Here is a 15,830-nt window from a genome sequence, read left to right as displayed (position 1 = left end):
ACTAACTTACAACAAGCAGATTTCTCTTTTTTGTTTCTCTAAAATGAAACAATATATGAACTTCAAACTTTGCAGATGGAATAAACATTAGAACATGTTGAGTCATACACCTACCTATGAAGCAATGACCTATGAAGAAATGATAATTACAATGACCTATGAAGAAAAATACAAGAAAAGTTGAAGTTAATAAATCATTCAAGTCATGTACATGCCTATTATAACAAAAGCTTCCCTGATCTGTTGGAAAACTTTGGAGAAAAGCTCATGAGGGCACATATTATAATTGGAACAAATTTGACAATTTTAAGCTTACAACAACCAATTTACACGAGTTACTCCCTCTGTCCTAGTTTATTAGACCCGCTCTTATTTTGGGCTAAAGTTTGACATATAAATTTAACTAACAAAATGCAAACTATATGTCACAAAAATCATATTGCCGGGAAGCTCTTTCAAATACAAATCTAGCAGTATAATTTTTTTATAATATGCTTTATATTTTACTAGTCTATAGATGGCCAAAGTTTGACCCAAAATACGAAAGGGCCCAATAAACCCGGACGAACGTAGTAGAATGTTGTGGCACAAAGTTGGCATTTCTGATGTACCATTTGTGGCAAGAACAAGTCCATGTATCCTCTGCCAGGGAACGGCTTTGGATATTTCTGTAGTATAATGCTTGTACCATTCAAGAACCCCTCTCACCTTCAGCTTGACTGACTTGGTGGAGTCTAAAGTCTCAGTTTTCAAGTGAAGATCAGGACAGCAGGGTTAGCTTTCTTATTTATTGTGTCCAAAGCCGTTCAGTGGCAGGCAGAGAATACACGGACTTGCTCTTGCCACAAGTACGTGTTACATCAGAAATGTCAACCTTTTGGTACAACATTGTAACCCATGGTAGGGGGTACTGAACAGTTCAAAGGCCTTCCCTGCCTTACAAAACCAAGTTTGGAAAATGATACTGCATTTATGGTGGCGTGCTGGTGGTGTTTCTTTTTTCTCCACAACAGCGATGGAACGCGTAATTCCGTTTAAAATTTGAAGTAAGATGCCGTAATTCCATTTAGCAGAGTGATATTGCACATGTATAGATATTGCACATTTAGCTAAATCAGCCAGACGCCCCTCAATACACCATTTCCCCTCGGCTCGGATACTTTGATGAAGATGAGGCTCCTCTGCCTGCTCGTGCTGCTGTTGCTATGGACGGCAGTGGTGCGAGCATCTGCAGGCACGCACGGAAGCCAGGCCGGGAACAGGAGTGCTCTTCCCTCCCTGGCCGGCTGCCCGAAGAGCTGTGGCAACCTCAGTTTCGACTACCCGTTCGGCATAGGGCCGGGCTGCTTCCAGCCGCCACAGCAAGGCTTTGAACTCATCTGCAATAGAAGCACCCACGGTGCCTCGCAGCCCCCCAGACTCTTCCTGCGCGACGGCATCACCGAGGTTGTCAATGACATCAGACCCGGCGACACATCAGGTATTGATGTATCGTTTTCCCAATCCGTCTCCGTGAGACCTGAGGTGGATGCATACAACATCTCCTGGAACCCTGGGAGATCTCTCGGTATCAATTACATATATTTAAACTTCACTGGTTGCGACTTCAACATGTATGTGCTCCAGCACGACACGAACAAGATGGTGGGTCAGTGCAGTTCTACATGCCCTGACGAAGATATCACAGATACAGTGGCCAGGCAGGACTGCAACGGTACAGGATGTTGCACTGCCGTAGGTTACTCTGAGTTGGGTGCCGGCTTGGACATCAAGTTTGTCCGCCACAAGATTGGAAAGCGGAAGTTCCAATCGCAGAGTAACCGAAGCTCCATATGGGATACAATTAATGTAGTAACCTCTGATTACGCCTATATTTACTGGGCAATCGCCGTTGATGAAGATTATGCATGTCTCAGTAACCATAGTAGTGGGCAATTCGATTCAGCTAACGTCACTTATTATTGTTCCTGTGACCGTGGTTACCGAGGCAATCCATACATAACCAATGGCTGCTCGCGTGACAAAGGTAATCACTCTGAGATATAAAGCATAGTTTTTTAGTGTAAAAAATAAGAGCCTAGTTTTTTCTTAATGTGTACTTCTTTTGTTACAGTATGTATATACATCAATTTTTCTTCAACAATATTCCCCCCATCTTAAAATTTGCCATTTTTAATACTTTTTTGTTTTACTGTTCACACATGAGCATATGAGTGCAAGCTTCGTTTCGAATTTCTGCTATCTTTGGCTCTTTTAGTTCCTAAGTTGTAGAGTCATTATGGTGCCACCACCGATTTCACCTACGGCCTTATGGAAAGTGTTGTATCTATGATAAGATACAAATATACTCCTTGGAGTAGTAAATATGTCTTAGAGTTTTGTCTGTGTGGCCAGTCTAAAAGCATGTACACTTGGAGAGGGACATTGATTTCAAGAAGGCTCACAAGACAATGTTGGTTGGGAGTCCTTGGAGAGGCTTTGCCCGTTAAATAAACCATGAGGACCTAGCTAGCCGGCGCCGGTGCGCTCGTTCATCGGATTGGGCACACTTTTCTTTTAAAGAAACGAAAGCATTAGGTTCTCTTCAACTGCACCAAAAAGGAAAGCGTCAGGTCTATGTGTTCACGCTATCTATCCCACCTGCATTAATTATGGGATCAATTTTTTTTAAAGTTGTAATTTTTTATTCGAGTGTCAAAATTGAGATCCATTTCCACCGTTGGGTTTCTCGCCACGAGTTCTTCAAAAGTAGATCCCATATGAGTAGGTTTCGGCAAAAAAAAAATCTTGAGCAACTTTGTGTGATATAGAGGCAACTTTAGTGCTATAAAAAAGCAACTCATTTTCCTCCTAGTATGACTACCTATTAGCAAATGATCCTTCTAAATTGGTTACCATGACTACCAATTGACTAGCTTCACCTATAAGTCGCCTACCATAAGGACAACTCCAACGCGGATCACTAAATCGCCCCAAATGACGGGGTCGACCTCTCTAGACGCTTTTAACCATCCAATGATGGTCATCGAATTTGTTTGAATAAGTTCATACGTCCGAAATCCTCCAAGCCGAACGAGAAGGGGGTGCTCTCAAGGTCCCTCAACGTTGATTGCTCCCTTCGACATCAAGCCGGATCCCATCTCCTCAGACGACAAGAGGAGCAAAATCCGCCCCTCCTAGCCGAGGCCCCCGCGATGGACAAAGAGTCCGCACTACAAATGGAGATGCCAACCCAACGGTCAACCTCCGACCGCTGTCTGACGATGCCCTCTCTGCCGCTCCCGAGAAAACACGACGTTCAAAACTAGATGTCATGTAAAGGAGGAGATGTCGTCCCCACTGCACCAACCATTTCTGTTGTAACAAGGAGGTGCTAACAACAACTTCGAATATTGGTAAACGCAACCAATATAGAAAAGACTAAGCTCACTCGACAGAGCCCGTTGGGGGTTGAAAGAAAAACAACCATGTGACTTATATGCACTGGAGTTGTACTTAAAGAAGCCATCAACTTTTGAGGTGTTTTTGTGCAACTCCAATGCATTCACCAGATAACTCGTGTGTAGTTCCATTCTAACTTGGTATGTAGATAAAGCGGTCACTTATAGAAAAGACTAAGTTCACCAGGCAGCTATTGTGCCGTCCAAGCCTGAACAACTCCATAGTTTTCCTTAGGCAACTAGACAGTAGCAGAGGAGAAAACATACACACGTGCACGCGTGTGCTCGCGCGCGCGCGCGCACACACACACACGTAGTCATGTGCCTCATATCTCCAGTTAGGAAACCTAACCAGTTTCACCCGCTCCCCTCTACGGTCGCACCAAGGGATCCCACTTGAGGAGACGAAAATCTTGACTCCACCTCTATGACCCAAACTTAATTACAACTATCTAAAACCTTTAGATATTTACAAAAAATGATTTTGGTAAATGTTTCTGTTCATGAGATTTGGTAACTGGATACATGGTTTTAGGCAAACTATTTGTTGATTGTGCGCAACTGGATACTTTGTTTTAGGCAACTGTATGATTGATTGTGGGCAATTGGATACTTTTTTGAGGGCAACTTTGGGTGAGAAGGAGGCAACTATCGTGCTATAGAGAAGCAACTTCTTCTCTTTAGCCTAGTAGGACTACCTATTAGGGTTTTTTGCGTAAAAGCAAAAAAAATCGCACAAAACTTAAGGCCCCTTTAGTGCTACATACAAAATAACTTCACTGCACTATGTATAGCTGTGAATTTTACTAACATTATCCCAACTTGCCTACCATGGTTGCCCATTTTCCCATTGTTTGATAAGTTGCCTACAATTTATGTGCAGTTGCCTATGAATATTGTAAATTGCGTAACATTGATGCCTAGTTGCCTACTATTGGTAATTAGTAGCCTACCATAGCTGCTCAGTTGCCTAACTTTGCAAAAAATAGTTGCCTACAATATTGTCAAGTGGTTTATCATTGTTTTTCTAAGTTGCCCGAAAACTCTCTAAAGTTGCCAAAATTAACCACCAAGTTGCCTATCGTAGTTAGCAATAGCAGGCACAAGAGTATCAATGGTAGACGACTTCATAGTATTATAGGCAGTTTAGAAACAACGACATACAAGCTTGAACAATATGCAACTTAGAAGTACCGGTGAGGAAGTTAGGAGAATGTTAGAAAAAATTAATTGGGACAGAAAGTGTAGTGAAGTTGCCTAGTTTTGGCACTAAAGTTATCTCTCGTCACTAGTAGAAAAAGGGTCAAATGTGAAGCACAATAGTGCCGGTTTGAATTTCAGCCGGCACTAATGTGTACATTAGTGCCGGTTCGTGGCGGCGATCAATAGCACCGGTTCGTGGCGAACCTTTAGTACCGGTTCATGCCACGAACCGGTACTAAAGAGGCTGTGTCAGTCTGCGGTCAGGATATGGCCCCACCATCACCATTTAGTGCCGGTTCGTACCACGAACCGGTACTAATGAGGTTATGGCAAGCTATTTTTAGTCCCACCTCACTCCCCTAACAACCCTTTTACCACCTTAAATATGTTATTTCTCAAACTATCACAAGCACTTGGTCTTCATTGAACTCTATGTGTAGAATTTGTGGCCGCAATATGAGTCTTCATCGGTTTATAAATCGTTGATAACTTATATTGACAATTCAGATTGTACACACAAAGATCATTGATGATCAAAGTATTTTTGATGTTATAAGATCATATTGATAATTTAGACTGTAAAGAAATATAAAATCATGATCTAAATGCTCTTATATTTTTTGCGTTCAGTATGCACTAACTGCTAGGCGGGAGGAGCTGTTTAGTACCGGTTCGTGGCGAACCTTTAGCACCGGTTCGTGCCACGAACTGATACTAATGAGGTTGTGTCAGGTAAGGCTAGCTGGGGCCGCATGAGCACCTTTAGTACCGGTTCATGGATGAACCAGTACTACAGTTTCTTAGTAAGCTGTTTTTTAGTCCCACCTCGCGAAGAGAGAGGGACTAGGAGCGGTTTATAAGCCCTGAGTGTAGAGACGATGAAGAAGAGGCTCAATGCTCACGTTGCTTAGCTTCAAGCCTTTAGAAATATGGTAGACTGCACGGAGCTATGCGCAGTGCAGTTTACACTATTCTGAAAGGCTTGAAGCAAATTAACGAGCATTGCACCTCTTTTTTATTTTTAATAACTTATTACAACTCCGGACTTTTTCTGTTATGGCAAAAACTAATTGCACGTCGGCATTTCTTTTTTTAAACTTTGGTTATAACTCCAGACTTTGACCATCAAATTTTGTAGAAAAGAAAAAATAGCAGGAAAAAAAACTATAGCTGAAAAGAAAAAAACTATATAAAATGACCGTGAAATTGAAAATCACTACAAAATGAACTCTGCAAATGTTGAATTTTGGCAAATTAGATGAAAAACTACTCAGAAATAAATAGAAGAAAATAAATATAACAGAAAAGAAAAAACTATACAAAAAACTACGCAGAAATAAATAGAAGAAAATAAAGCAGAAAAGAAAAAAACTATAAAAAAAATTGGGGCGCTGCCCTGTGGGCCTGCTAGGCCACGGGCGTGCAATTACAGGCCTTAAAGGCCCAGTAGACTCACAGGGCAGCGCGCAGAATTTAGGCCCACAAGCCTGCTATATAGAGGAGTTCAAAGAGGTAGCCGCGGCTGGGTTTATAAACCAGTGCGGCTGCCCTTCGCCCGACGAGGTGGGACTAAACTTTGGGGTGGCAGCGCGAGGCCTTTAGTACCGGTTGGTGGCTCCAACCGGTACTACAGATCACCCTTTAGTACCGGTTGGAGCCACCAAGCGGTACTAAAGGCCTGCTCTTCCTGCCTCTTGGCCTGGCCAAAGTTGGACTTTAGTACCGGTTGGTGGCTCCAACCGGTACTAAAGGTCCATCCTATATATATAGCACTTACAAAAATTTCAGTTACATCTCCCCACTTTCGTCTCCAACCTCTCGACATCGCCGCGCGCCGCTCGATCCCGTTGTCGCCGCCCGTCGCCCATCGTCCGTCGTCGTCGTCGCTGTCCCCGCCGCCGCCCGTCGTCGTCGTCGTCTCGCGCTGCCGCCCCGAACGCCGCCGCCGTCCGTCGTCGTCACCGCGGTCCCGTACGTCGTCTCTCGCACCCGCGCGCCGGCGCCCCCGCCCCGTACGCCGCCGCCCTCGCCCCGTACGCCGGCGCCCCGCTCGTACGTACGGGGCGGCGGCGTACGGGGCGGCGTACACACACATACACACATATACACACACTACACACATACACACACACACACACACATTTTTTACTTATTTTCTATTCTCTGTTTTCTGTTTTTTAGAAAATTTAATTAGATATTAATTAGCTAGGTATGTGAGATTTGAACTAGTTGAATAATTAATATAACTAGTTTATTTTTAGTAAGAAAATTGTCGAACTAGTTTATTTAGGTATATGAGATTTGAACTAGTTAAATAATTAATATAACTAGTTTATTTTTAGTAAGAAAATTGTCGTATCTGAGATTTGATTATCTAATTAAAATATTATAGTTAGATATATATTTGAACTAGTTTATTTTTAGTAAATGCTTAGTTGAACTAGTTGAATTAATATATAGAACTAGTTTATTTTTAGTAAATGCTTAGTTGAACTAGTTGAATTAATATATAAAACTAGTTTATTTTTAGTAAATGCTTAGTTGAACTAATTGAATTAATGTAACTAGTTTATTTTTAGTAAATGCTTAGTTGAACTAACTGAATTAATATAACTAGCTTATTTTTAGTAAATGCTTAGTTGAATTAATAGAAGTAGTTGAATTAATTGAATTATTAAGTGTTTAATGTTTCGCCTAATATGAACATAGGAAATGTCGTCTGACAACGGAAAAAATTTCGGTATGTGCACATACTGTGAAGACGAGCGCGACCAGTACGACAGAAATTTCCTTGTTGATGGTAGGCAATTCAGCATCAAGCTGGATGAGACTTTCGAATTCGATACAGTAAGTCACAACGATAAGTCTGTTTTCGTAATTAAGCATGACTTATATATGCTTCATTTGCCTGACTTATAATTTTTAATTTTCACTATTCTACTAGCACATCTCATGCCATGCAAGAATTTTTGTCTTGGATAAGATAGGTTTCAAAGATATGGAAACTATGGAGGTAAAGAGAGCTTACCTGAAAACTGAGCATGATGGTTATACTTTCAACGTCAAAGTATACAATGCACACACGTACACCTATTTTGAATGCAAAACTTGACAAGCACTATGCAAGACTTATGCATTTGAGCCTGGTATGGTTATCACCTTTGATATTCGTCCGGAAGATGATATTGAAGGTAATAGAGACATATGGGTCGATGTGCAGACGCCTCCAGTTCTACCATTATGTGAGTTATTCTCAAATATATTTTTGTCTTTGATATTGCTTATTTCAAAAATAACTGACAACTAATTTCTATTGACAGCTTATCTCCATTCAACCAAACATGTCCGGCGCTTGGTAGACAGGACCTTCTACTGTCCCGGAGCTGAACTAAACTGCGAGGAGATAAGTCATTATGTTTCATGGCTTGAGGATCTTCATACTGTCAAGACAAATTTTTTTCCTGCACTTGGAAATGTTAGTACTCAAAACGTGTGACCAATAGTGATGATATTGAACTACGGTCACATCTATTTAGAAATGATGGTAAGATATTTACTATTTGTCCTCAGTGCATATTTTGCATACATATTTTTTTTAAACTTTCATTGCTGAGTATATTAATTAAGTACTATACGATGTTCTTCAACAGGGACTCCCGATGACAGTTGTGCCTCAGGGGATCGAGACTAAAGGTCAGATGTCAATTGTTAGCTTAAGGCCAAGATATCCTGCATTGCACATGAATGCATTCAGGATTTCTAGAAGCGATGAATGCTTAATAGTGAAAGATTGGAGGAAAATTGTTAATGATCGCAGAGAAGTACTAGGGGGCAGCAATGAGAAGCGCAACCCACGATTAGGAGACAGGTTCATCGACATGCTCCAGTATGATCAATCAGGAGAGTTATACATGTTTTAGGCTATTTTACCAGAGAGAGAGAGTAGCTAGCAGGAGTGATTTAGCTAGTTCTTCATGCTGCTCTTAATTAGTACTTGGCCTTTCATGTCCGTGTTCTTCGTTCTGAACTTAAGTGATTTGCTTTTGTGGTGTTATATATGAACGCTTATGACAATCATGTTGAACTTGATGATTGGTTCTACTAGAAATTCTATATATATATATATATATATATATATATATATATATATATATATATATATATATATATATATGCATAACGTTTACAATGTGTAGTATCGTAAAATACAAGCAAACGAAAAAGAATTAAAATGGAAACACAAAATTAAATGAAAAAGAAATCATAAAACTAAAAACCCCCAAACCTTATAGTACCGGTTGGTGTTACCAACCGGTACTAAAGGGCTCCAGGCCCCCGGAGCTGGCTCGTGCCACGTGGTTTCCCTTTAGCACCGGTTCATGCAGAACCGGTACTAAAGGGGGGGGGGCCTTTAGTGACCACACTTTAGTGCCGGTTATGGAACCGGCACTAAAGGGCCTTACGAACCGGTGCTATTGCCCGGTTCTGCACTAGTGCGTAGAAAGGAAGTTGCTTATAAAGGTGATATGATGTTGTCTATCTCCGTTCATAGTTATTCTCTATTACTAGATAGTTGCTCATTGCTGGTAATTAGTTACTTTAAATTGGAGTAAAGTTGCTTCTGTTTAGCACTAAAGTTGTCTCATCTAGCGTCTAAGTTGTTTTCTAAAACAAAGAAAAGTCAGCAAAACTTAGCCATGTGGGTTTAGTTTTGAAGAGCTCGTCACGACCTGGCGAGGCAACACCCGTGTGCACAGTAGCGTTGGCAGGCAGACTCCCCTAGAAAAGTAAAGCACACTGATCTCATACCGCCCATACTCACATAGTTCAAAATTTGAAATCATGATAGATGACTTAGATCCCACAAAAACTTTTTAATATTGTAGGCAACTTAATTAGGTCCCTTGATGGACAACTTTCATAGTATTGTAGAAAATTTAGGATCACTCGTAGGCAACTTCGTAGTGAAAGGGCAACCTGGTTTCTGAGGTAGACAACTTAGAAGCCATTTTACACAAGTTTCCACTCTACGGTAAGAAACTTTCACAATATGATAGGCAACTAAACAATCCACAACTTATTTTCCAATGTATGCAAATTAGAAATTATGGTGACCACTTATTACACTGTTACACACAACTAACTAGGTGGCTACTAGGCGAAGTTAGTTATACACATAGTGCAATTCATCTAGCATCAGAGTTGCTCATGTTTAGCACTAAACTTGCTTCATTTAGAATCAAAGTTGCTTTTCAAAAAAAATCATCAAAACATATTCATATGGGATCTAGTTATGAAGAGCTCTTCACAAGGAATCCAATGGTGAAAACGGTTCTTCGTTTTGACACTTGGTTCAAAAGTTGTAGCTTTTAGAAAAATTGTAACAGAATAAATAGGCGGTGTCGGCAGATACATTCGCATAGATATTCTTTACACTATCCACTGGATAACGCATTTGTTACTGACAACGAACTACTTTTGTCACCTGTGTGCGCCGGACATAACCAAATAGTGCAGCTGCACTTTGCAGCATTTAGGTTCTTTTATAGGATAATCTCCGGCCTCTACATAGATCGATACACGCCGCATATTATTTACTATTAAAATCAATGACAATCAATGCCAAATAATGAAACCGAACAAATCGGCTTACAGAAAGAACACAAATCAAGTTCTCAAGGGAGGTTCAGGAAAAACACCACTCCGCTTCGCCTCCCGCGAGGCGACCTAGAGGTCAACACTAACCCTTGCCCCCTCCCGCCCCCCCCTTTATCCCTCCTCCTCCCACGCCGCCGTCCGGGGTGTGGCCGGGCAAACCCCTGGCATCTCCAGCGGAGGCGGGGCCCTTGTGTCTTCCTGCACGGGCAGTGTTGGCGCGGTCGGCGCCCTGGGCCGGAACATGGCGCTGTGGCCTGGCTCCATGGCGGCGCGGAAGCTGTTGCGACTAGGTGGGTGGCAAGCCTACCTTGCCTGAGACGACGGTGTCTTGGCCTGGCGCAGCCAGATATGGCGCGAGGTGGCGCGGGCTGCAGGCGACCTCCTTTGTCGTGGTCGCGACTTGTGGTGGTGGCGTTGCGTCAGTAGGTGGTGGTGGTGCGGGCCAAAGATTGTGGACGACGGCTCCTCCAGATCTGACCTCGTGGTGTCGCATGCCGTGGCCAGCTTAGGCTACGGACAGTTGCCCTGACTGGGGCCCCTCAGTCGGTTAGGGTGGTGGCGGGTGCCGGTGGTTTGACCCCCTCATTCTGATTCATCGGGCGTTCGACTTCGTGGTTGGTAGTGTGTCTGACGGGTGGAGGATGGTGGTTTGGCGCTTCCCGCCTTTGGCTAGCCTCGGTGGCAGGGGCACTCTGGGGGTTGGCAGGGGTGGCGGTGGTGACTGGGCCGCGGTTCAAAAAATAGTGCGACAGCTGCGGCGTGACCGGCAGCTCCCGGTTGCCTCCCTTCCCCTGCTCCGGCAGGCGGGCCCCTAGTCTTACCAAAGGGGCCCCTGGTCCATGTTGATGTGGGTGGGTGGTCTTGGTGCCGGGGTGGTAGCTTTGGTGGTGGGAGCGCGCGGCTCGTGGGCAGAGCTCGTGCTCAGGTGCTGTCCGGTGGCCATGGCCGTGTGGGAGGCGTGTCGGCCGGGGTGTGACGAACGACGTGGATGTGCAGTGTTCGTATTTATACCAGGAGCGATGAGTGCGGGCCGGGATGAAATATATATGTTCTGTCTTCAGGCAGGCCAGCTATAGTGATGTGCGTACCCTTCTTGAAGGCGTCGCAACGGTCCTCATTGTTTGTACTGTTGCTCCAGGAGAAACCCTGATCCTCGGATCAGGTGGTGGCGGCGCTCTGGCGTTGTGTCCTTCCTGAAAGTAGCGCTTTGGATCTCACGGCTCGTCATATGCAGCTTCGTGTCTTCGCGTTGGCATGTTCATGGTTGAGGAACCCGATAGCTTTTGTAGTGGTAGGGGTGGTGTTGCTGCCATCAGCGCCGATGTATCCACCGTGGGTGTGTGCATATGTTGGGGTGGCATGACTTTCTATCGAGCCTTGATGGTTATAGCTTTATATATAAAGCCGAGCGAAAGTATTTTTGGGTAAAGAAAAAAAATCGAGGCAATCCACATTGAACCTGTTTCGCGGCATGGACCATAATCCACCAATCAAACGACATATGACCAAACAAGGGGCGAAAGGCTCGAAGACAACGCCTTCAAGAGGGCTCGCAAGACAATGTTGGTTGGTCCAACCATAGTCAAACATGGGGATATCACCCACCCTGAAGTAAAACTTCAAGCCAACAACTTCAACAAGGAAACGACATGCGGACGTCGATGTTGCATGATCTATCTCAAATACATTTGGCATATGGTTCTTTCTCTTTTTTTTTGCGGTTGGGCATACGGTTCTTTCATAGTTCTATCTGGTTAATAAAGCTGTAATTCCCTTGAATAGAAACTGAGTGTTTTGGTCATGACACTAATTCGTTGGGATCTTTAGGAGTTGATCACGTGACCTCTTGTATTGGGTGCGATTTCCTTCTTGTTTGAGAGGTAATATTAAAATAGATGCGCTGGCCTTTTTATGAAATCAGGGTACCATCGGATACAACGGAAGACCAACTGCTCTAGATAGTGTGGGGAAATCAATGTACCTTTCCCATTTGGCCTAGAGGGCGATTGTTCAGCAAGGATGTCATTTCAGCTCAATTGCACAAATCCGACAATGTTTGCCCTCCAGTTTCCAAATGAGTATGATACAGGATACTCCAACACTTATGTAAAGTATATAGATATCACAGAGGGGCTGATGAATGTTACATACAGCTTAAATGGCCAAGGGTACCTTTGGATGCGAGTACCTGATCCAGGCCTCTATATTGCCTCCGAGGGTGTAATACGACAGCAGTGGGTCGTAGCCAATTTAACATGCCCTGAGGCACAGGAGAATAGGACCGGATATGCATGCGTCAGCATGAATATCACATGCTTGGGTGTCAACTCCAAACAAGAATACGTCGGTTACCGTTGCAAATGTGTGGCAGGCTTTGACGGGAATCCATATATCGCGAATGGGTGCAAAGGTACACACTGCATCCCTCTGCCTCCTCCTAATATGCAAAACATCTCTTTGTTAGGGAAACGCCATAATAAATCGGTGATCGCATACCTTTTCAAGAAGTGATATTTTTATATCTCAAAATAATCCCAAATGTCAAAAAAAGAAAATCATAGATATGCAAAAACATGCTCAAGCTCGACCTCTGTATCTACTTTATGCACATGGTAACTTGTAAATAAGTTGTTTATACACAAAGATCTGTATGCGTTCATTCTATAATTTCTGATGTGCCCCTAATGATGAAATTACATAAAGCTCATAATAACCTATGCTAGTATTACGTGCAGTCACCAATGGGCAACTTAATTACAATACTTATATATTTTAATCTTGCATTATATATACTTATTGTTGCAGATGTTGACGAGTGCAAGACACCAGGCACATGTAATGGGATTTGTCATAACACCGAAGGAAGTCACTATTGCACCAAATGTCCTAGAAATACAGTGTATGATACTACAATAAAGATGTGTGTATCGACTAAAAAGAAGAATCTGGTACTAGGTGAGTTCTATGGTACAACCAATTCCATGTAATGAGCTACATAAACTTCTGAACATTGATAACAAGCATAATCATTACAGGTATCGCCACTGGGATTGGCGTTGGTTTTGGAGTTCTACTTCTCATATCAATTCTAACATTATTCGCCCGTAGATGGGAAAAAGACATCAAGAAGAAACTGCGAAGAAAGCATTTTCGGCAGAACCAAGGTCCGCTCCTTGAACAATTGATATCGTCAGATGAAAATGCGAGTGATAACACTAAGATTTTCTCACTATCAGAGTTAGAAAAGGCAACAAATAATTTTTATCCCACACGTATCGTTGGTCGTGGAGGGCATGGCATGGTTTATAAAGGCATCTTATCCGACCAACGGGTAGTGGCCATAAAGAAGTCTAAAGTCATTGAGCAAGTTGAGATAAGCCAGTTTATCAATGAGGTTGCAGTCCTCTCCCAGGTAAATCACCGGAATATTGTGAAGCTCTTCGGTTGTTGTCTTGAGACAGAAGTCCCACTGCTAGTGTATGACTTCATCCCTAATGGTTCATTATTTGGAATCCTTCACGCCAGTACCACTAGCAGCTCTGTCTTGTCTTGGGATGACTGTTTGAAAATTGCTGCAGAAGCTGCTGGAGCACTCTATTACCTCCACTCGGCTGCTTCAGTATCAATATTTCATCATGATGTGAAGTCCACTAACATACTCTTAGATGGAAATTACACTGCAAAAGTATCAGATTTTGGCGCTTCAAGGTTGGTTCCTATTGACCAAACTCATGTTGTTACAAATATACAAGGCACATTTGGATACTTGGATCCTGAATATTACCACACAGGTATGTTGAATGAGAAGAGTGATGTCTATAGTTTTGGTGTAGTACTTGTAGAGTTGCTGCTCAGAAAGAAGCCTATTTTTACCAGTGACTCTGGGCTAAAGCAAAACTTGTCCAACTACTTCCTTTGGGAGATGAGGGAGAAACCACTTGCAGAAATAGTAGCTACTCAAGTTCTCCAGGAAGCGACAAATGAAGAGATTAATGATGTTGCCAATCTTGCGGAGTCTTGCTTACAACTACGAGGTGAAGAGAGGCCTACGATGAAACAAGTGGAGATGAAATTGCAGGATGTGCGATCTAAAAGGTTGAGATCATGTCCGGTTGATGTAAAAAACGAGGACATGCAACCCTTGTTAAGTGGACAAAGCCACGACACACGTTGGCTGTTGACTGCTCAAAGCGGTACAGTAGGCACCACTAATTTAGCTTCTGAAAGGAACCAAAATTACTACAGCTTGGAGCAAGAGTTCATGGCATCGGCCACACTCCCGCGCTAGTTCATTGTTTTCTCAGCATTAATGTTTGGTTGTCTGCTTTTCCTATTGAAGTGCTATATCATTTTCGTCCTTTGATGTAGGGGGTGAAGTCTACTCTGCAATGTATTGTGCACTAAATAATGGGTGATTTATACTATTTAGATTGGAAAGTCACATTCTTATTCTTTTCTTAACAAAATTGTAATTTTGCTATGGATCTACCATGTTATTATTATGTCCCAACCTCATGGCTGGGCATTATGAATTGTAACATCCTGGTTTTTCATGGGTTAAAACAGTTAAAAAGCAAAGGACGTTGCAATGTGTTCAAATAAAGTAATGTATTTTACTTGGAGTTGCCCAAATAAATCCAAAAAAGACAATCTATTAATACAATGCCACTCCACTGTTGTGGATAGGTCATCAATCACAGTCAGATAGTTATTGCTACACAACTGTGCATGCATCAAACACACGGACTAAATCACTTTGATCCATCTTCTCGACACTTGTTTCTTGTTTTGACTTTCCAAGCTCATCACAGGAGTTTCCATTAAATTCCCTTATCAAACTCCGGAGGAACTCTCGTGGATTGAAAGGATGCATCAACCTAATCCAAGCACAGATCCCAAACCATTTCAATACCTCTTGGATGGCAGACGTCTTCCCGAGATCACCACTAGTTCCCCACACAATGGCCACCCTAAGATCCACATCATTGTTGGTAATCAGCTGGTGGACGTCCATATCTGATGATTTTTTATGCACAGGGGCATCAAGCCATGCTTCGTGGATGCCAAACATTTCTGGAATGGCAATGTTGGTCTAGTCCTCTGCCACAATAGGCTTGGAGCCTGAACACTACTTGATGAGGCGATAGTGCAGGTTTCTGTTGCTCACGTCCTCCACCTTGGCCCTTAGCTCCTTCACCTCCTTGGTGATAAGGCGCCGATCACCCTGGTTGCAGGGGATGCACCCCAAAAATGGCTTTTCCTCGGAGTGGAAGCCGAAATCCATGAGGCGTCCTCCACCTTGTAGGCCAGGATCCCGATCTGTTTCACCCTGGTGGTGAGCACATTGTTCTGGCTTTGCTCCTCATCAACCCTCATCAGAAACGACTGCATCATCTGCAACTCGTCCTTGATGAAGTCCACATCGCGCTCGACGATGATTTGCAGTACGATTTCCTCCGCCGCCTTGTACTTGGTGTAACCCAGCGCGCTGTCGAGCACGGCCTTGCCCAAGCTAGCCGCCGTTGCCTC

General features: G+C 43.1%; 1 pseudogene; it reads left to right on the top strand.

Moving 5' to 3' along the window:
• The first annotated feature begins 1,085 nt into the window (after positions 1–1,085).
• On the top strand, positions 1,086–14,589 carry LOC123135482 (wall-associated receptor kinase-like 6; annotated as a pseudogene).
• Positions 14,590–15,830: the final 1,241 nt, after the last annotated feature.

The sequence above is a fragment of the Triticum aestivum genome, chromosome 6B, assembly GCF_018294505.1.
Source record: "Triticum aestivum cultivar Chinese Spring chromosome 6B, IWGSC CS RefSeq v2.1, whole genome shotgun sequence".
In the NCBI taxonomy this organism is placed as follows: Eukaryota; Viridiplantae; Streptophyta; class Magnoliopsida; order Poales; family Poaceae; genus Triticum; species Triticum aestivum.
The sequence above is the reverse complement of the archived record's forward strand: the minus strand, read 5'-3'. Positions and strand labels throughout refer to the sequence as shown.